This window comes from Aotus nancymaae, unplaced genomic scaffold (genome assembly GCF_030222135.1).
Source record: "Aotus nancymaae isolate 86718 unplaced genomic scaffold, 86718_ANA_hifiasm-v0.15.2.pri h1tg000036l, whole genome shotgun sequence".
Taxonomy (NCBI): domain Eukaryota; kingdom Metazoa; phylum Chordata; class Mammalia; order Primates; family Aotidae; genus Aotus; species Aotus nancymaae.
In genome coordinates, this window is record NW_026988450.1 from 41340099 (window position 1) to 41362112 (window position 22014).

General features: G+C 36.3%; 1 non-coding gene across 1 annotated transcript; it reads right to left on the reverse strand.

Annotated features, from left to right (window-relative positions):
- Positions 1 to 18015: 18015 nt before the first annotated feature.
- Positions 18016 to 18077, reverse strand: LOC135278153 (U7 small nuclear RNA). The gene has a single exon (XR_010345708.1). It is a non-coding gene; the product is annotated as a U7 small nuclear RNA (small nuclear RNA).
- Positions 18078 to 22014: the final 3937 nt, after the last annotated feature.

Here is a 22014-nt window from a genome sequence, read left to right on the forward strand (position 1 = left end):
TTGTGTCAACTTAGGCTTAATAAAACTTTCTATGATTATTAATTGCTTTAATGATTTTACACTTTTGTTCAATTCCCTGGTAATCCTATTGGCAAGCATTTATTTAATTATTCAAGACTCAGATTAAATGAAGTTTTGTTTTTTTTCTTACAACTCTTCCAGACAGAGGTAAATCCTATCTGTTTCTGTTACTTTCATAGCATTTTGTAAATAGCACCCCTTTAGCACTCACAGGGCTGTTTGGTAGTTATTGTCATGTCTCTTTATTCCAATAAGACTATGTACTTGTACATGACAGGGCCCTTTTGTTCATATTTATATTGGTACGTCTCATCTGCCCTTATTACATACAGGTGATTAATATTTGTTAAATTGAATAATGTATAAAAGACATTCAGGAATGGGGATTTAAAAAATAATGGTGATAGGAACCAAGGATAGCTAATAAGGACTGGTGGGAACTAAATCTGGATTAGTAGAGCAGGATCTGAATAAGAAGGATGAGGAAAGTTAGTATAAGTGCGTCTGTACTTAAATCAAGAGAAATAGCTAACAATGGAAGATTCTTGAATAAGAAAGAACTTGAAACATTATAGAGTGTTTTCTCTACCAAAAAAGTACAAATTTGATTACTTCAAAATTTTTTCATAATCATACTATCAATATTCTAAAAAACACTTGAAGAAAAGTACAAAAGAAGCAAATATTTTAGACTACCCGCCCCAACACCATGTCCCTTTTATATATCTTAAGGATATTTTCTAAGTGCTGTGAAGATGTATTTAAAAAAAAAAACTATATAAATTTTCAGCATTTGCTCTAAATACTGAAATTATTTCAGAAACATTCAACAGTTTAGCACCACCATATAGACTTTACAAGAAAGTTTATATTCACATTAGGTTTCTGGTAAACAATGGGAAATCTTTTAAAATAGTATCTGGCTGCCAGAGGAGTGAGATAATTTAATAATATACAGAGATTGAATAGCTTAAAATGTCCAAATTAGAATATGGGGATAGCAAGATTAGCACATAAAGTATGAGGTGATCCCAATTCAAAAAAAAATTTCGAAAATACTGCTAATTTATTGGAGGTATGGTAGAGTTATGACACCTCCAAAATAATGGCATAACTATGTTGTGGAAAAATTGTTATAAAATGAAGTTTAAATCTAATATACAAAAATAAAATTCAGCGCAATCCGAAGCCAAAAGGAAGCTACTCATTGGGAGTACATCCAGCAAATGATCAATGCTTTATTCCTAAGTCACTCCTTAGAAGCTCTCGCTTTAGCTCTAAATCTTCCATTCCTGCTGCCTCTTAGAGTGTCTCACTGGGATCTCACTTCTACTTTATATTAGACGTACTTAACGTATAACTCAAAGCACTCCTTCCTTCCTTTCTTTTTTTGTCCTCTCTTCTCTTCAGCTTATACGTATTGCCATGCTATTATATGCTAACAATATAAAGATAAAGACACATAATCTCTTTGTTCAAGGAGAGGGAAGATAGGCATATAAACAAAGTAAATTTTATGTGGTAAATTGGATAAGAATGCCAATGTGAACGTCAGTCTTCATTCATCTTTCCTTCTTCCTAGATTCCTTCTGTCTTTTTATAACAGAGGCAGGCACCACTGAGGACCCACGTTTCAGACTCCCTTGCCCCCTGATCTTCCATTAGTTTCTGCCAAAGAGAGGCTGCTCATGATAAAAAACAAGTAAACTCCAAAAATGGAGCTTAGCCAGGGAGTGTTCTTGGCGTCACGTGGGAAAGAATTCAAGGGTGAGATAGTGGTGAAAGAAAGCAACTTTATTGAAGCAGCGCTGTATAGCAGCAGCAGAGGTACTGCTCCTTGTGGAGCAGGGCTAAGTGTGTCCAGAGTAGCAGCATATGAGCTGCTGGCTAGCTGTATTTATATCCACATTTAATTATATGCAAATTAAAGGGCTTTCCAGAAGCAATTACTGTCATTTCATGTAGATCCAATCAGCACTTCAATTTTTCAGAAAGCTAGAGAAGTGCATTTTACTCCCACAAGAAAATAATAAATAGCTTGAGGCACAATTGACACTTCAAATTAATGTATCCAGATTACTGAAATTTAGATAATGTAATTCCTTTCTTTGGAAATCACTTTCTTTTCTAGAAAGTTATTTAGAACTTTCTAGAAAAGGAGCAGGGGATTGCTGATCTCTTACCTCACTCAGGTGCTTGTGTCTGGCAGTGGCTGAGTTCCGCCAGGGCAGAAACTCTTCCTCCATAGCTCTGGCTCTCACTGGCCCTAGAAACCCTCCTTTTTCCTCTTGCTCCTTCATCCCTGGAGTTTGTGATGGCTTATTAACATTTTTAGTCTCTGAAAGTATCAACAGCCTTGGTTTGTGTTTTTGTAAATAGTTTCTTTATTTGAACCATATGGGGTGTTTTCTTCAAGCTCCTTCCTGATATAAAACATTGTAGGAGCTTAAGAGAAGGTTGTTAACTCCATGTGGGGAAGTTAGGGAAGGAGCATATTTTTGTATTGATACTTAAAAGATAAATAATTACTTTCCAGGCATGCTGGCAGGAAGAGACAATTATAGAGAGAAGAGACGATTTCTACAAAGGAGAAAAGTATGAGACAGCATGATGTGATCATGTCATTATTTATAAATAACTAAATGTTTCTGAGGATGCAGTACAAGGCACTGGTCAGCAAGAGTCAAAAGCGTGAAGTTCATTTAGCCGATGTTCTCTAAATTGACTATTTCGGACAATTTATCAAATGTTATAAAAGTTTCTTATTTTTCAAAACTACTGTAACAAAACCTACCATTTGTCAGAAATTATGTATCACAAATTGTTTTACCTTTTTTGTTGCACAGTTGCTGTGTCGTGGACAAGCACAGGGTGGAGAATGTAAACAACTCTGAAAGAAATAGCTAAGCATACTATTTAAACTCGAGTGTCCATGTATCTGCTATAAATAATGGCAAAGACAGTTCAGTTTTTAAAGCAAAAATTTTAAATAGTAAAGTGGAACAGGAGACTTTAAATACTACACTGGGCTTTAGAACTCATCTGATGACCTGAATCCTCTTTTTTATGTCCATGCCATGTGGGTATTCCCTGGATACATGTAAACTGAGGAACAGGGAACAAAAAACACCTTGGAGCTCCTTTATCCTATCTTTGAATGATTCTAACAACAGGATAATTATTCTACAAGACGAGCTGAAAAATAGCTCCTCATTCTGTCCATTAGACCAGCATTGCAAAAAATTATTCTGTGCTATTCCACCATTACACATGCTTCCTGGGAAAAGATTTTTAAGAAATATAAAAAGCATGGCAGAGTATTTCATTCCGTTTAAAAAATTGCATAAGTAGATCTATTAAATGTTATTTAATACAAAGTTTTCCAAATATATGTGACCACAGAATATTTCTTTGTTGTTACATTACTGCATAATTTAGTAACATCTGGGAACTAGATGTTTAAAACTAGGTCCTCTAGAAAACAAAGCCTGGGACAAGGGTGAAAGTGGAGATTCTCCATTTAGGTGATACAAGCCCAGGATGGAGGTAGTGAAAGGAAATGGAGTGGGGATAAGTAGAATGTGCTGACTGCCACTTCCCAATGAACCAGGAAACACAGAAAAATGTTCCACAGTGTCTCCACCCAAAATGTGATTGTTCATACAAGGCACCAAGGAAGAGGAATTTATCTGTCATGCTTCCTCACACTTTCTTTTGCTATTGGTCAAGGACTACCCAAGGCAATCACTAACTCCTCTCTATTTTCAGGTTATAGTAGTTGTCTCTCAATGGTCGTTCCAGGAGCCAAATTCCAAGTTGCATATTTGAATACTAAAGTGGAGGGGGGTGAATTGTCATGTGTAGGGCCAGCCTGTGGGGTATAAGGGCCATTCAGACCCCAGGCTTCCATCCAGACTCCAGCCAGCCTGTGTAGCTTGGCTTGTGCTATATAGCTGAATGACATTTGAGGGGAAATGAAGTTGAGTTGTTGAGTGAATCCAAGAAGCCATGCAACACTGCCTTAGAGGCATGTGGGATTTGAATTCTCCTTTCACAGTCATTCTTTAAATATTAGTAGGTTCATGATATCTCTGAACATTTGTAAAGTTAATATTCTCAATTCCTGGGACGGAATCCCTTTGTCTTCTTGTGCTTTGGTTGCTCTTCTATTTATTTGTAGCCTATTTTAAAAAGATACTCAGACTTCAAACCATGGCCTAGATGTCTCACTGGATTTGTCCATATCCTAGATAAAGAAGTACTTCTGTTCATACTGCCAGAGATGACATTGCTTTTTAATTGCAGATCCATCACACTCTGTCTTGATAAACCTCTGAACTGTTTCTTTTCTTACACTGCTGCCTACCCACCCTAGAGTTGGAGAGTCGAGATTTTTATTATCTAAGAGTAGTACTGGAAATTTATCTTTTTAAAATGTGCTATAATTATATTGAGTCCATTGCTTCAATCATCTGGTTTAGCCCAGTATCTTAAATAGATATCTGTTCAGATTTAGGTTGCTTATACATTTGCAAAATATGCTATCCAGCTCTTCATTTCCCATAAGGCTACCTGAAATCTCCCTTTAGGCTCGCAATAATCATGTAGTCTAGGGGTCTCTAAACATTTTTAAATTCACCTCGTGATAATAAAAAAGTAGTAATTAAAAGAATTATATGTATGCATAAATTACATGCATTATTATAGTGTTACATTAATCAGTTCTCAAGAAGCATCTAAATGTTGTCACCTTCAATGAAATTTTCTATAACACTGGAATAAATTTCAAATAACTTTAAATATCAAGAAAAAAAGAGGCTTGCTTCATGGTTTGGGTGCCTAGATTTTAAATGTCTTGGTAATTATTACTTTGTGCTATCATTAATTATTATCTCAAGACAGAATGAGCTTCATTAATTAAATATAGTGAATGGAAATTTGTATATCAAATACTAAATAATATTTTCTAAATTTGGGGTAAACTCTTTCTGGGATCTGATTAGATTATCATTATTTTCCCTTTGAATTTGTCTGACAAAGACTTTGAAGTTTCAGCTCTGTCACTTTTCTGTTGTCCTTGTACACTTTTGTTTATGTTATCAATGTTATCTTCAATTTTTAATATCTGTATAGGAATCTTTATAAGCCACTTACCTATTTTGTGAAAATATTAATTTGCTTATAGCCAGATACTATAGTAGTTCAATCCACTCAGTTCGAAACATTATAGTACTTTGAAAGCTAATGAGAGAGTGAGGATGAAGCTGTAAACCACTCAGCCACAGTGAGAAACTCTGTAAAATGTATGTGATAAATGAATGCCTGATATGCAAACCTGATACAGGTGTCACTTGCAGTCCCATATTAAATATTTGTAAGTCTATTATCTTTATTATTTGTAATACAAACATAACTATAAATATAACTTCTAATATTTTCTTTGTAGTCACATGGACAGTTTGCACAACACCCATTGATGACCACTGTTCTAACTCATACCTGATTTATACGGCCAGCTGGGGAAACTAATTCACCTCTCTGCACCTCACCTTTTAATAAAAATAAAGATAGACAGTTGTGTTATAGTTTGGGGTCCTAATTACATATTACTGGTCTCCTTCAACACCCAGGAATAGAACAGGGAGATAAATGAAAATCAGTGTCATCCTATTTAGGGGTGTCTGTTACTCTCAAAGTATAATGATCCATGGTAAAGATGGAATGGAGGATGTAGCTGATAAATGACGTCAACATAGCTGTCACCTGCCTCGTCCCTCTCCCCAGTCGACCTCAGCAACTGGCTATGGGGTTGAGCGGAGGCTGCAAAACCACCTCAAAGTACTTACTCTGTGTCTGCTGCTTAGAGAATCTGTCTGCCTCACAGTGACTGGCAGTGATACTCACCAACCACTGTCCAAAGGAGAAGTCACCAGGGAACTCAACAGTGTACAGTGGCTGCTAGAATTTGTCCTGGATCTGTTACTTCAAGGGCAGAGGGTACTGAACAACTGCTCCAGTTCTCTCAGTTATCTGGGACACAAGCAGCTCAGGAGAGCCAAAAGGACCCTCTCTCCTACTCCCAAGGGGCAACAGTGCATGGGATGTGTGGATGGTGACCTACTGGCTACAAGGCTCCCACCAGTCACATTACCCACTCTTCCTCCCTTGGGGAGGAGCAAATATAAAGTAGAGAGAATAAAGTCAGAAATGTTCCATTCAAAATTCCCTAAACTGGGAGAGAACGTGAAAATCCCCTTCTATGGAAATGGAAAGACAGAGGATAAACGTTTCTTTCTAAAAAATCTATCTGGCAGGACTAGCAAAATGAATGAATGAAGTATACATGGAAAGCTCCTAAACATCAGACACATAGTAGGTGTTCCATAAAATTGGCTTAAAAATTAATAATAGTCCTTGAACTAATTGTCTGAACTATGATGGGAAGAAGTCAGTAATTACTAGTAATGACTAATTTTTCAACAAGCACTTTAGTCACATTTTATATATTATTGCTATTATTAAGTACATAACAAGGTTTGTTGGCATAGAACAATGCATTACCTTGAATTGAAAATAGGCAGTAATTGAACAGAAAAATGTATAGGCAGTGTAGAACCCCTTAAATTGAATTAGTTTCCTAAATATAGTACTTATCTTACCCTTGATGTAAGCTTTTTTTAAAGCATTAGGGGAATCAAACAAACAAGGTCTATATTTTTGCATAGAGTGTTTTATGTTCAATGCTACAATATTTATGTTTGACACTATTCACTCCATGGGAAAATATAGGCTGTGTGTCTTTTATTTGCTTGATAGTTCAGACTCACTGATACCCAAGGGCTCACTACACCCACAGATTTTTGTCACAATACTTACATTCTGAAAAGGAATTTTTATCATTCAGAAGCAAGCTAAGTCTAATTTTGTTATTGTTATATACTGTAAGATGTTATTGTTTAGGATGTGAAGTACCTAGATCTATCATCAGTGAATGTGACATTACATAATCTATTTGACCTGCCTGGCTCTAGTTCATTTCTAACCGATGGACAATTTAAAGAGTCTTACTTTTTTATTTTTTTGATTTTATTATTATTTTTTATGACGGGGTTTCACCATGCTGGTCAGGCTGGTCTTGAACTCCCGACCTCAGGTGATCCGCTCGCCGTGGCCTCCAAAGTGCTTGGATTACAGGCGCGAGCCACCGCGCCCGGCTAAGAGTCTTACTCTTTTTCTTTTCCTGCTTTCTTAGCCAGTTATTAAATTTACCATCAAAGCAATTAAGAGGAAAGAGGCCAATTCTCCTGTATCTATTTAGAATAAATGGAATCTGACTTCTTCATGTCAACCGACGCTGCCAATAGACTAAGCATTCCTTTCCTTGAGAAATTCTGATAGTGCAGGTCTTGAGAAAACAATAGTGAAGGTCAACTCAGCAATAATCCCACTATCAAGGACTACGTCGCACACTAGTTTTTCTCTCAAAAATAGCAGGAGATATAGGTAAATGTGTGCCATGGTGGTTTGCTGCACAGATCTTCCCATCACACAGGTATTAAGTCTGGCATCTATTAGCTGTTATTTCTGATCCTCTCACTCCTCCTACCCACTGTCCTCCAACAGGCCACAGTGTGTGTTGCTCCTCATCATATGTCCATTTGTTCTCCTCATTTAGCTCCCATGTATAAGTGGAAACATGCAGTATTTGGTTTTCTGTTTCTGCATTAGTTTGCTGAGGATAATGGCCTCCAGCTCCATCCATGTCCCTACAAAAAACATGATCTTGTTCCTTGTTATGGCTGCTTAGTATTCCATGGTGTATATATACCACATTTTCTTTATCCAGCCTATCACTGATGGACATTTAGGTTGAGTCCATGTGTTTGCTTCTGTGAATATTGCTGCAATGCACAATGTAACAAACCTGCACAAATGTACATGTACCCCCAACTTAAAACAAAAGTTGGAAAATTTAAAAATATATAAATTTATTTTATAAATATAAATATTTATAATTTTATAAATTTTAAATATATAAATTTAAAAATTAAAAATCTATAATAAGTTGGGAGTGATGTATGCTTAATTATAAATAACATTTAACTTAATATGCTTTCAAAAATAAAACTATTTCTTGTGGAAAAATAAAAGAAATAGCAGGAGATAGGCACTTTATCTTGCTTTTGTTTGGAAGGATCCAGTGACGTTTATTAGTTGAAAGTTGAGGATAGTAAAAAGGGACTATTATACAGATACGATGCAACGGTCAGGGATCTACAGACCAAAAGTCAGAGTCTGAGTGAGGAAGCAGGATGGTGACTATATAAGGTTCAAAGCTTTCCAAAAGGAAGAACTTACATTACAGAACTGTACTGTTTCTCCTTCAGATATTCTAACACATTTGTTCTGCCTATGTTAACACAAATTTGTTCTGCCTATGTACTATACCAGGCTAAAAATATTGATAAATATAAATGCAATCAACAACAACAGTAATTGTACCTATCATTTGTTGAGTACCTTTTATGCATCAGGAGCTTTACAGATCCATCTAAGTGCTTTCTTTTTTGAGATGGAGTCTCACTCTGTTGCCAGGCTGGAGTGCAGTGGCATGTTCTCGACTCATTGCAACCTCCGCCTCCTGGGTTCAAATGATTCTTGTGCCTCAGTCTTCCAAGTAGCTGGAATTACAGGCATGTACCATCACACCCAGCTAATTTTTTTAGTTTTTATAGAGACGGGGTTTCACCATGTTGACCGGGATGATCTCAATCTCCTGACCTCATGATCCACCCACCTGAGCCTCCCAAAGTGCTGGGATTACAGGCATGAACCACCACGCCCGGACCTAAGTACTTTTTTATATAAAGAAACTGAAGCTCAGGGAGATTAAGTGCATTCAGCACCATCATGTAGCTTATAGATCATGGAGCAGGGACTCCAGCCTGTTCAAAACCCTTATTTTCTCCACTATACCATAATCATGTAAGAAAAGAGCTGGCCGGGTGTGGTGGCTGTACTAAAGACATCTACTAGAGATGGGGGGGCCTACTAAAAATACAAAAATTAGCTGGGTGTGGTGATGTACACCTGTAATCCCAGCTACTCAGGAGGCTGAGGCAAGGGAATCGCTTTAACCCAGGAAGCGAACTTGTAGTGAGCTGAGATTGTGCCACTGCACTCCAGCCTGAGTAACAGAGCAAGCCTCCCTCTCAGGAAAAAAAAAAAAAAAAAAAAAAGGAAAAGAGCTAAACTCATCATTTGCATGTAATTTATAAAATAAATCTAACCTATTTAAATTCTGGTCCATTGCCATTCACAAACAATATATCTGTAGGGAGGAGCTACACTAAGTTCAATTCAATCATGCTTACTCAAAGGCATGGATTTATGATTATAAATACTTCTGTGATTCGAAAAGGCAACCATTCTTCCATTTTTCCAATCCATCAAGTTGACTGTTTGCTTCAAAATAAAACATTGTTAAATAAAATGTTGCATGTGGATGTAAGCTTTTAACAAATAAATTGAATTAACACTCATTGTGTCAGTTTTTCTGTAAGAATTCACTTTCTTGGTCCTAAAATCATTATATATTTTACTAAACTTTATGGAAAGTTTATAGATGAGAAATCAAAAGCTCACAGAAAACAAGTCAATCACCAAAGAACGCAGAGAATGTTAATAGTTAAGCTCTCCTGGACAACTAGTGGTGGCATCACAGATGCAGCAGTAATGAGACAGATCTGGGGTTCAGTTCTGGTGAGGCCCCTAACCAAAACAATGCCAGGCTCTGTAATACACACAGGAATACCAAAAAAGACTAAGTTTCTTGCACTTAATTTGCTTATATTTAGCAATTCTTTTGATGATGCAGTTCCATGGTGTGGCTTTTGAAAGTCTTTTTACAACTTTTAACTTTATTTTTAGATTCAGATGTATATGTATATGTTTGCTATATGAGTATATTGCTTAATGGTAGGGATTGGGCTTTTAGCATATCAATTACTCAAAATAGGAAATATTGTACCCAGTAGATAATTTTTCAACCCTTGCCCTCTTTCCATTCTTTCCCCTTTTGGAGTCCGTAGCGTCTATTATTCCATGATCATGTCCATATGGACACATTGCTTAACTCCTATTTATAAATGAGAACATGTCGTATTTTATTTTCTGTTCCTGAGTGAGTTCACCTAGGATAATGGCATCCAGCTCCATCCATGTTGCTACAAAGGACAGGATTTCATTCTTTTTTATGGCTGTGTAGTATTCCATGATGTACATATACCACGTTGTCATTATCCAGTTAATCTTGATGGACACTTACATTGGTTCCATGATTTTTCTATTGTGAATGTATGAGTATAGGTGTCTTTTTTATATAAGGATTTCTTTTCCTTTGGGTAGACACTCCATAGTGGGATTGCTAGGTCAAATGGTGGTTCTATTTTCAGTTCTTTGAGAAATCTCCATACTGTTTTCCATAGAGATTTGTGTTAGGCCATTCTTGCGCTGCTATAAAGAAATACCAGAGACCAAAAAACATGTGAGGAAAAGGAATTTTAATTGGCTCATAGTTCTGCAGTCTTTATAGAAAGTAGGGTGCTAGCATCTGTTTGGCCTCTGGGGAGGCCTCAGTAAACTTAAAATCATGGAGGAGGGTGAAGGGGGAGCAGAAACATCACATGGCCAGAGCAGGAGCAAGAGACAGAGAGTGGAGTGGGTGGTGCCACACACTTTTAAATGACCAGATTTCCTGTGAACTCAGAGCTCGCTTATCACCCAGAGGATGGCTCATGCCATTAATGAGGGATCTGCCCCCATGAACCAAATACCTTCCACGAGGCCTCACTTCCAAGACTGGGGATTACAATTCAATATTTGATTTGGGTGGGGACAAATATCCAATCTAAATCAAAAATGAACTAATTTACTTTCCTACCAACAGTGTGTAAGCATTCCCTTTTCTTTGCCTCTACATCACCATGTTGTCTTTTGACTTTTATTAGCCATTTAGACTAGTGTAAGATGATATATTATTGTGGTTTTAATTTGCATTTCTTTAATAATTAGTAATGCCGAGCATCTTTTCATGTGTTTGTTGGATGCTTGTATTTCTTGAGAAATGTCTGTTCATACTCTTTGCCCACTTTTTAATGAAGTCTTTTTTTTTTTTTTATCATTGAGTTGTTTGAGTTCCTAGTAGATTCTGAGTATTAGTCCTTTGTCAGAGGCATAATTTGCAAATATTTTCTCTCATTCTTTAGGTTGTCTGTTTACTCTGTGGATTATTTCTTCTGCTGTGCAGGAGATTTTTAGTTTAATTAAGTCCCACTAATCTATTTTTGTTTTTGTTGCATTTGTTTTTGGGATCTTCCTCACAAATTCTTTGCCTAGGCCAATGTCCAGAAGAGTGTTTCCTAGGTTTTCTTGAAAGTTATTCTTAAGAGCTCACCCTAGAGTCCATTTCTTCAGTCTTTCAGATGATTTTGTAACTATCTAATATCCTGTAATACATTCCTTCCTGCTTAAAGGGGTAGATTGGTTCTCTGCCATTGAATTCTTGTTGATACCCATTTGAATACAATGGATTCTGCATCATAGATTTACTGGTTAATTGAATATGTTTTGAATCAGCCTACATTATTTATACTTTAGTGTTGATATCTTATGCTTTAGGCATCACAATGAGGACTTGGCTTTTCTTTAAACTCAGAAAATCTGGCAAGAGATAGGGCTAAAGAATAAACAATGCAACAGATGCAGCAACCCAGGCAGGATAAGATGCCAGTTAAAGGGTTGCCTACAGCATTCTTTCTTCTTATTTTGCCTTATCTCTTATCCTGTGTGTAACAAAAAGAGAAAGACCAAGGAAAAGAATGGGATAGTCTTGGTCAATATTATAAAAAATTATAGACTAGGGGAAAAAATCAGAGAGCAGATCACACAGAAAGATTAAAGCACTGGTCTAAAGAGATCATGTGTTAAGAAGTTCTAATTCTTCCAACGCCTTTAGCAATATAGTCTAACCACAGTGAGGAGATTCCTCCCTTCTCCAACTACTGGTTTTTCATCCTCCATTTATTTCCAGAGAAAGCTTAAGCTTTATTTAGATATAATTGATATACAAAAATTACACATATTTAATGTATACATCCTGGTGAGATTGGACACATGTGTACAACTATGATACCATCACAAGCAGGGTACTAATGCTTGTCACTTCCAAATATTGCCTTGTGTTCATTTGTGAAGGAATTTTTTTGGTGAGAATAGTCAGCATGAGATCTATCCTCAACATATTTTAAAGTGCACAATGTCACATTGTTAATCATATGTACTATGTTGTAGAGATGATTTCTAGAACTGACTCATCTTGCAGAACAGAAAATTCATACAAATAAGTGAAAAGACATCCTGTGTTCATCAGTTGGAAGATATAAAAATGTTAAAATGTCCATATTACCCAAAGCTACCTACAGATTCAATGCAACCCTTATCAATACCTCAATGGCGTATTTTATAGAAATAGGAAAAAAAATTCTGAAATTTGTATGGGACCACAAAAGACCCCAAATAGGTAACATGATCTTAAAAAAAAAACAAAGCCAGAAGAATTACATTTCCTAATTTCAAAATATATTACAAAGTTACAGTAATTAAAATGGAATACCACTGTTATATAATCAGACATATAGTCCAATGGAACAGAATAGAGAGCCCAGAAATAAATCCATATATATATATGTGGTCAATTGAGCTTGGACAAGGGTACCAAGAACCTATGATAAGGAAAGAATAGCTTCTTACACAAATGGTGTTGAAAAAACAGAATATCCACATGCAGGAAAAGAAAATTGAACCCGTATCTTATACATACACAAAAATCAACTCAAAATGGATTAAAAGCCTAAATATAACACCTGAAACTGTAAAACTCCTAAAATGAAATGTAAGGGAAAAACTTCCAGACATTGGTCCTGGAGATGATTTTATTTTTAATATCACACCAAATGCTCAAGCAACAAAAGCAAAAATAGATAAGAGACACTACATCTCACTAAAAATTTTCTGCACGGCCAAAGAAACAATCAATAGAGTGAAAGGGCATCCTACAGAATGGGAGAAAATATTTGCCAACCATCTATCTGATAAGGGGCTATTATCTAAAATACATAAAAATCTTCTACAACTCAATAGCAGAAAAAACACAAAAACATACAAACAACCTGATTAAAAAGTGGGCAAAATACTTGAATAGACGTTTCTCAAAAGAAAACATATGAATGGCTACCGTGTATAAGAAAAGGTGATCAGTGTCACTAGTCGTCAGATAAATGCAGGTCAAAACCATAAAAAGAAACCTCACACCTATTGGGATGGCTATTACGAAAAAAAAAAAAAGAGAGAGAAAAAACCTGAGAAACAAAAAATAATGAGTGTTAAAGAGAATGTGCAGAAATTGGAACCCTTATACACATTTGGAGGGAATGTAGAATGGTGCAGCCACTAGGAAAAACAGTATGGAGGTTCCTCAACAAATTAAAATAGAACTACTATATGATTTAGTAATCTCACCTTGGGCATATATACTAAAGAATTGAAATCAGAATCTGAAAGAGATACTTGCACCCTCATTTTATTGTAGTATTATTCTTAAAAAAACAACTCAAATGTTCACTGAAAGATGAATGAATAAAGTGATAATGGAATATTATTCAGCTTTTAAAGAGAAGGAAATCCAGCCATTTGCGACAACATGAATGAAACTAGAGGACATTATGCTAAGTGAAATAAGCTAGACACAGAAACACAAATACTACATGATTCCATTTATATGAGGTATCTCAAATAGTCAAACTCATAAAAGCAGAGAATAGAATGGTGTTCACCAGGGGCAAGGGGGAGAGAAAAGTAGGAAATTGTTCCTCAAGGGGTGTAAAGTTACTGTTATGCCAGAGGAACTCTTAAGTGTACATGAGTGAGTGGTTGGAGTCTTCATAATAAAATCAACCCCCATTTTCAGCCCTGTCCCTAATCACCCAAACCATTTAACTTACTTTGTCTTACCCCAAGATGTCAAGAAACCAAATCATTAAACTGAATCATGGGCAAACTCAATCAAATAGCAATTCTTTTTACAATACCCCTGAAGAATGACCGTTCAAACTCTGCCTGTTAGTTATGTTAATGCTTTTGTTGCCTAATTAAGGAAAGAAATTTGGCCAGATGTGAAGCATAGTCAGGTACTCTTCCTTAAAAGCAATTAGTCACTTGATTTCAACATTTTTACTCTTTGAAAACAGTATGTTTATTTACATTGTGATTCTCTCCACTCCATTCAGGTGTAAACAGAATGATATGTTAGCCTTCTCTGGTGCATCTGCCAACACAGTATTAACTTCTAACAGCTGAGGGCGGCTGGACCTTCACCTCTACTTCATTTCCTCAAAATAACAGTTGTCAGATACATAAATACAGCACAGACATGTCTATATAAATAAAACCCCAGAAATAAACATATGCAGAGATTCATACACTCAAACTAAGATATCTTAACGTAACTTGATCAATTGATATTTTAGCCTTTTCAAGTTCCTGTGATAATCAAATATTTATTTTCATGATGGTTGATGTGGTCAGCCACGCATCAATACACGCACAACTACAACAGAGCTAGGAGCCCATGAGTGTTTGGGCATTCCAGAAAGTAACACAATCATTTTTCTAGATTGGGAACAGAGAGGCTCTAAGCTCCAAGCCGGTATACAGGGGCCAGGCAGATGATATAAATGAGAGAAGTGGTGAAAGACTGGGATCTACTGGAGAGGCTGTGCCGCCTCAAAATAAAGTTCTCACCACTCAGCACTAACAAAGGATTTTTGTCAAGAGATGTAGGCTTAGTTTTCCAGATTTTTCTATTTTTAAAAAGAAGTCAGACAACATTTAAAAAAAAATAAAATCTCTTTATTTTAAAGTGTTGGGAACAAATTCAACTTAAGAACAACCAAAACAAAGTATTGACCAAATAAAACATATCTGCAGGCTTATCTACCTCCGGTTTGGTATCTTGTTTCAGACAAGTGGACCATTTTTAGCTTCTTTCCTAAAAGTCAATATTTACATTTATTTATTTATATTCTTAGACATGAGACTAATTTCTTAAATTTTTCTAATTATTTAAAAAAGTGCTTCAACTAAACTAGATGGGAAATGTCTTGGAATTGAGTTATCTTAGAGCAATGACCACTACCTGAGATGGAAGTTTTGCTGGTTATCGGGGAGGGGAAGCCAAAAGGAAAAAAAAAAGAAATTATTATTAAAGACAGTCTTAGGGTCACTATCCCATAGAAGTTTGTACAATGATAAAAATGTTGCATATGTGTTCTGTCCAATGTGATAACCAGTAGCCACATGCAGCTATTGAGCACTTGAAGTGTGGCTAGTACAACTAAGGAGCATAATTTTAATTTAAATTAATTAAATTTCAACTTTAAATCACCACATATAGTTAGTGGCTGCTGTATTAGACAGCACAGCCCTAGGTATATACACTAGAATAGAACATCTCATTCAAAAGATGAGATGTGCATCCTTACAGATGTCAAATTGATTTCCAGATTGGTTTTACTGATTTATATGGCTAAAGTGATTGGTTTTTTAAAAAAAATAATTTATCTTCTTAAACACTGGGATTGCCAAGATTTAAATTTTTTGATAGCCAGTTGGGCAATAATGGCAGCTCTTGGTTGATCTTTATTTTCCTGATTATGAAGTTTATCATCTTATATTAACTATTTGGCTTTGTACTTTGAATTGCCCGTTCAAATACTTTGATCATGTTTCTACTGGGTTATTTGCTCTTCTTTTTTTCTCTCCCTCCTCTCCCTCTCTTCCTTTCTTTCTTCCTTTTTTCCTTCCTTCCTTCCTACCTAACTTGTAGAAGCAATTTATAAATGTTTAATTTTTAATCTTTTACCTGTAACATGAATCAAAAATGTCTTCTCCCAGTCTGTGAATCTTATTTTCACTTTGTTTATGGTCTTTTTTGATCAGAGGCTTTACAATTTGAATGTAGTATGGTGGATCTGTCATTTACTTTATGGCTTGTGCAGTTTATCCCTTATTCAAAAAACTCTTAATGAACTAAAGTCTATTTTATCTGAAAATAATATAGCTAGACCAACATTCCTTTGGTTTAGGGTTGCTGGATTTAGTAAATAAAATTATAGTATTCTGGTTAAATTTAACATTTAGATAAACAAACATTTTTTCCTTTTTTTGTATAAGTTTGTCCCATGCAATATTTGGGACATAATTATAATAAGAATATTCATTATTTATTATTAAAATTCACATTTAACTAGTTATTCTGTATTTCATCTGTCAATTGTATTTTGTTTAGAAAATATCTCTCCATGTATTTTTCTCTCATTTTTCTTCCAAATTTCCAAGAACCTTATGGATTATGTATCTCCCTCATAATTGGCATTTAAAAGAAATTTAGTTCCTTACCCAACATAAGGATCTGTCTTTCAAAAGGCAAATTAAGCCCACTTACATTTATTGTGGTTATTTATTTTTAAATATTTACCATACTTTTTGTTGTGCTTATTTTTCTCTTTTTCTGTCCTTTTCTATATTGATTAGGTTTTATTTATTTCTGGCTTTACACTCTACTAACTTGGATAATATAACTCTATTATTTTAGTTGTTGACCTTAATACTTTAAGCAAACTTTTTGTAGCTGAAGTTATAGTTAGTTGAGAGAGCTTCATGCTCTTTCCTCATATTTGAATGAAATGGTTCTGATTATTCGAATTATTTTTGTGTTTGTATTTTTCTTTTTGTAAAGTTTTTGAGACAAGGCAATATAATAATCACATCTGTGCTTTACAAAGAAAATTCTGAATCTGTATGAAGAATAAATGATGGAACTGGGCTGGAGAAATGCACTACTTGAAGTCAACAAGACAGCAGCTGGTGAAAGATGATGAGACACTGATTAGAGGAAGAAGCAGTGAGGATGGAAGGGAGTGAAAAATACACTAGAGGCACTGGAGAGTGTATCACCCAACTTATTGAGTCATCAGATTTAATATTCTGAATTTCCTGGGTTGGGTAATAATTAAAATGGAAATTACAGGAAAATAGCACCTTATTTATTCATTTATCTATTTCTTTTTAACAAAACAAAAAACCCAAGGTTTATTAAGACAGAATATTGTTTAAAGATACTGCAAATGGTGAGGGGTAAATGGCAAAGTGAATAGTTTTAGCTATAGCTGCTGTCACATGGGAAAGTTACTATTGTCAGGGTTACAATGGTGGGTGGGGATGGGTGGGTAAAATGTTAGATTTGGTGTGGGGTGAGAAGGCTTCCAGGGCACAAAGTTGGAAGTAACTCTTCTCACAATGGAAAAACCCTCATGGGTAGGGTTAAACATATCGCCAAGATTGGGAGCTCCTGCCTGGAAATGACTGGGTCCCCACTGAGAGCAACTGTGATGCTGCTATGGGAGTTTGGTTCAGATTTAGATAGCTGAGAAGCTTGAGCTTCAAGGTTGAACTTGAAGACCTAATCTCCAGCCCTTCTTCTGCTTTTATATTTCTCCTTCACACCCATAGTTTACTATACTTTAAGTATTGATATGTAATCTTTATATTTAGAATTTGTTATATCTATATTCTCTTGAGGATCTAGTATTTAGAGCCTGTGACTACTCCCCCACTGCAGATCAATCTGGATATTTTGGAGAAGAGAAATTATTGCAAGAAGAAAATATTTTAATTAATGATCTTGAGGATCTCAATGAAAAGATGTGTCTGATATTAAGACACTTGTTATCATACAGTAATGTCTTTGGCTAAAATACCGAATGAAAGAAGAGAAGCAAACACTTCCTGTTGTGCAGCTCAAGATACTGTATGCTTTTGAGGACACCTACAGCACATTCTTTTTTTTTTTTTTTTTTTTTTTTTTTTTTTTGTGAGAGGGGCTTTTCAGCAAAAACCGGAAAGCCTGATAGACAAATTCTAAAAGAGCTGTAACACTTACATTACATTCTTTTGGTACTATCATTCAATTCTCCATATTAAAAAAAACTTTCAAAGAGTGTTAGCTTTCAATATTTGGTTATCTTTGGATTTCTGGTAACAGTGAAGAGATGGAGTTGCCTCCCTTTCTCCTTACGCAGCTCAGAGTTTACTCTACTTTCATGTGGATTTGTGAGGCAGTAAATACAGGTAGGGACATGATGGTGATCCATTATCTATTGGTCCTCTTGTCCATTCATTTTGTTCCTTCCTGGCGAAAAGGACAGGGCTATCTGCTTTCAGCACAAACTTGGCAATTCCCCTAGGAAAGACTCAATTAGCAAAGGTGATTTCCTCACTGCCTATTGAAGGCAACCCCTCTGCCTGGCTGCTGCTCCCCAAAGAGCAATAACAGCATTTCATCTGATTTAGGCATCATTGATGGAAACTGTGACATCTCACCTGACAGTTCATTATATCAATAAGATTGAGCTTTCCTTCGGGGTGTCCAAGACAGTGGTTGCAGCACAGATCTCCCACCCTTTCCACAAAGAAGAAACATCGTATTCAACATTCCAGATTCCCCTGTTTCAGAATCTCACGGTTTTCAGAGACCTAGGATTTCAAATGTAAGTTTTTCCTGAACACTGAAAGTAAAATCCTAACACAATGTACATAGGCTGACACTTTCCTAAAAGCAAAACAAACAAATTAAAAACTATATGTTTTCAAAAAGTCAGTGAAAATTAAAATTTTAAGAATAGAAAAATAAATCTATGTGTAGGCTATAATACAGACATAAACCTGAACCTACCTTTAATAGAGAAACCTTTTGCTCAAGGACTTTCTCTGATCACAAAGACATTCTCATCCCATGGACAAGGAAGCCTGGAAAAGCGGGGGAAGAAAATAGATGAGGAGGAAAATAGAATTAATATTCCAACTTTCTCAACCCTCAGATAGGTTCACCCTGAGGAGTGCTCTATGCAGCCTTCCAGAGGTTCCTCAGCAGTGTAAAATGTACACACACACATACATATACACACATACACACCTCTAACAGGATTACTGTAAAGATCAAATGCAATAAAATAGATGCAAAATGTGTAGTGCAAAGTAGGTGCCTAATATACATCATTATTATTCTTCATTTCAGAATTTTTCAGTGATACGGATGATCTATCAGTTACTCTTCCAGCCACTAATAATCTCTACTCAGACCCAATTTTTCACACACAATAAATTCTCAGAAATATATAGATCAGTGTTTCTCAAAATATGGTTGACAAACCACTAGCATCAGAATCACTTGTGGAGCTTATTGAAGGGGAAATGTCTAGGTTCCACTAAATTAGAGTCTTTGAGGATGAGCTCAGGAATATGCATTTCATGAGAAGCAATTATTTGTGTAAAGCTAGGGAAATTTGCCAGGGAGGTCTGAGACAGGACCGTGGGCTCTCAGCATTGGTAGGAGTCAAACACACTGGCGAAGAGCCTGGGGATCTGGATTGAGACTTTGCCAACTGAAAAATCTTTGCTGTTAAGAGTCTGGGCTTTGAAACTAGAAACACTTAAGTCAAAATACTGGCTTTGTCTCTTACTTGCTGTCAAATCTTGAACAGGTTGCTTACTCATCGTGAGCCTCGGTTTCCTTCTATGTAAGATATGAATAATAATGGTAAGCATGAGTAATAATGGTAAGCATCTCAGAGGATTTGGAAATGATTAAAAGAAATAATAATATAGGTAGTTTATGAAGCCTGGCACCTGGCACAGACTGAATGACTGGCAAACATCATCTTTATGGCAACTATCAATTGCTTTCAGGAAAGCCCTGGAAGTATACGAGGAATAAAGTATTTATTGAAAACTCCCCAAAGTTAAACTGTGGAATGGTGGGTTCCTCAACGGGACAAGACAGCTAGAAAATAAATATTTGATTTAAAATTGGGATGCCATAAAATGTACTATCTAACTGCACCATTTATATCCAGAATAAATGCTAAAACCAATGGAATGCTTAGAATAGCTGAAATCTGGAATTTGTCCAGTCAAAACAGAATATGGTGTCACTTGATTCATAATCTGACCTCCACACTGCAGAGAACCTGCCTTCAAATGGAAAATACCAACATTGCATAATCTTTCACTTTCTGCTGGCATCTAAAAAAAGCTCATCTGTATATGCCCCCAATTGTAGAAAAAAAATCAGAGCTATAACTATGCTTTCTATATTCATATTAAATAAATAACTTCATTGTTTAGCAGGTTTATTTTCCAGGAAAAGTTCCTTTTCAGGTTTGTCTCTTATGTAATTATTAAAATTACAAATAAACTGTGTTAACACATTATAACTTAGTTTCTATTGTTGGAGGTGCAAGTGTGATGCAGCGGAGAACCATAAGTAAAGATTTACAATAGTTAGATTATGTGGCTTCTATTCTGTTGTCATCACAGCTGGCTGTGTGATCACAGGAAAGTTACTAACCTTTGCTGTGTTACACAATTCCATCATCTGTAAAACGAGAAAAATGCCACCTGCCCCAAGTCCCTCAGAAACTGGTAATAAGATCAAATAAGATGTCAGCGTAAATGCTTTGAAAAAGTATAACAAAAGAATACTTATTTTTAGTAAAGAATGGAGCCTCACTTCTTAAACAGTGAGCACCCATATATCCTTTTAAGCCACCAAGTAGAATTGAAAGAGGCAATGCGTAATTATAACAAAGCTCAAAAGATCTGGTCTCCTGGGCCTCATCTTCCTCACCCTCCCATTGTTGTGGCAGATGATTAATCATCAGGCTTCTTGACTTCTCTCTTTGCTGGCTGGCCACCCTATGGTCATAGCCACTTTTCAAATCTGTCTTTGGGTTTCGTAGCTATCCAGGGCAAAAAGCCTTCCCTGGTGCTAGGGCATGCCAAAGCTGAACCTGGAACCCCCATTAGCCTAATTGACAGCACGACTTTCCCCTGGGGAGAAGAGTGATAATCTAGCTATTTATCTTGTCTGTAGGTTTATCACCACTGTGCTCAGGCAGAGATGCTTAAATATAAAAATGAGGTAAGGCACACTCTTCCCAGACTATGCGCGATTAAAGCCAGGTTGGGGGTCAGAAGAATGAAAGGGGAGCATCTGGGATTGTGGTCCTCTCTGTTGCTGCTTAATATCTCAAGTGGCCTTGGAGTAACGGGCCGCTCATGAGGGCACTAAAGGACATCTCATTGTAATTGGGAGCAGGCTGGAGCTGTGTGGCCACTGCTACCCATGGAGTGGCTGCCTGCAAGCGGCTAGACTGCTGCTTTTCTGCAAGGGAGGAGAGGCCCATTAGAAACATGAAGAGGCGGTTTAATTCTGCAACAAGATGTGTACAAATGTATGCCTCCTATTGAAACCCATGCAACAGCTTCCAAAGTTAATTAAAAGCTAATTTTCTAATGAGGTGGCAACACTGGCAACAACATGCTATCAGTATGAGAGCTACAGCCAGCAGCCGGTAAGGGAACAGGCAACCTCCCTCGTACAGGATGGGAGATCCTACCTGCATCCATTAATTAGCCTCCAGCTGTATTGCTTTAATGCTAGACACTGGTATAGACTGTCATAAAAATCATGAATTGCTTTAGCATTGCCAAGGTATTGTTGATACTTAATTTTACAGCAGGGCTATTTCTAGGCATAACATCGCAGGCAATGAGATCCGCTCCTGGAAATATTAAATCTAGGGGCAATGCCATGGACGCTCTGTTAGGTCAAGTGCCATGGACATTTTAATCCTTTTGGCAATTGGTAATTGTAAGCCAGATTTGCAATTAGCTTTAATACATAGAGAGAAAGTGCCTTAAATTAACTGCACTTATGTTGGTTTTGCCTCTTGTTTCGATTTCAAACACATAGCCAAGCAAAATGACTCTCAGTCATTATCTTAATGATATGGGTCTCTTGGCCACAGTCAGAAT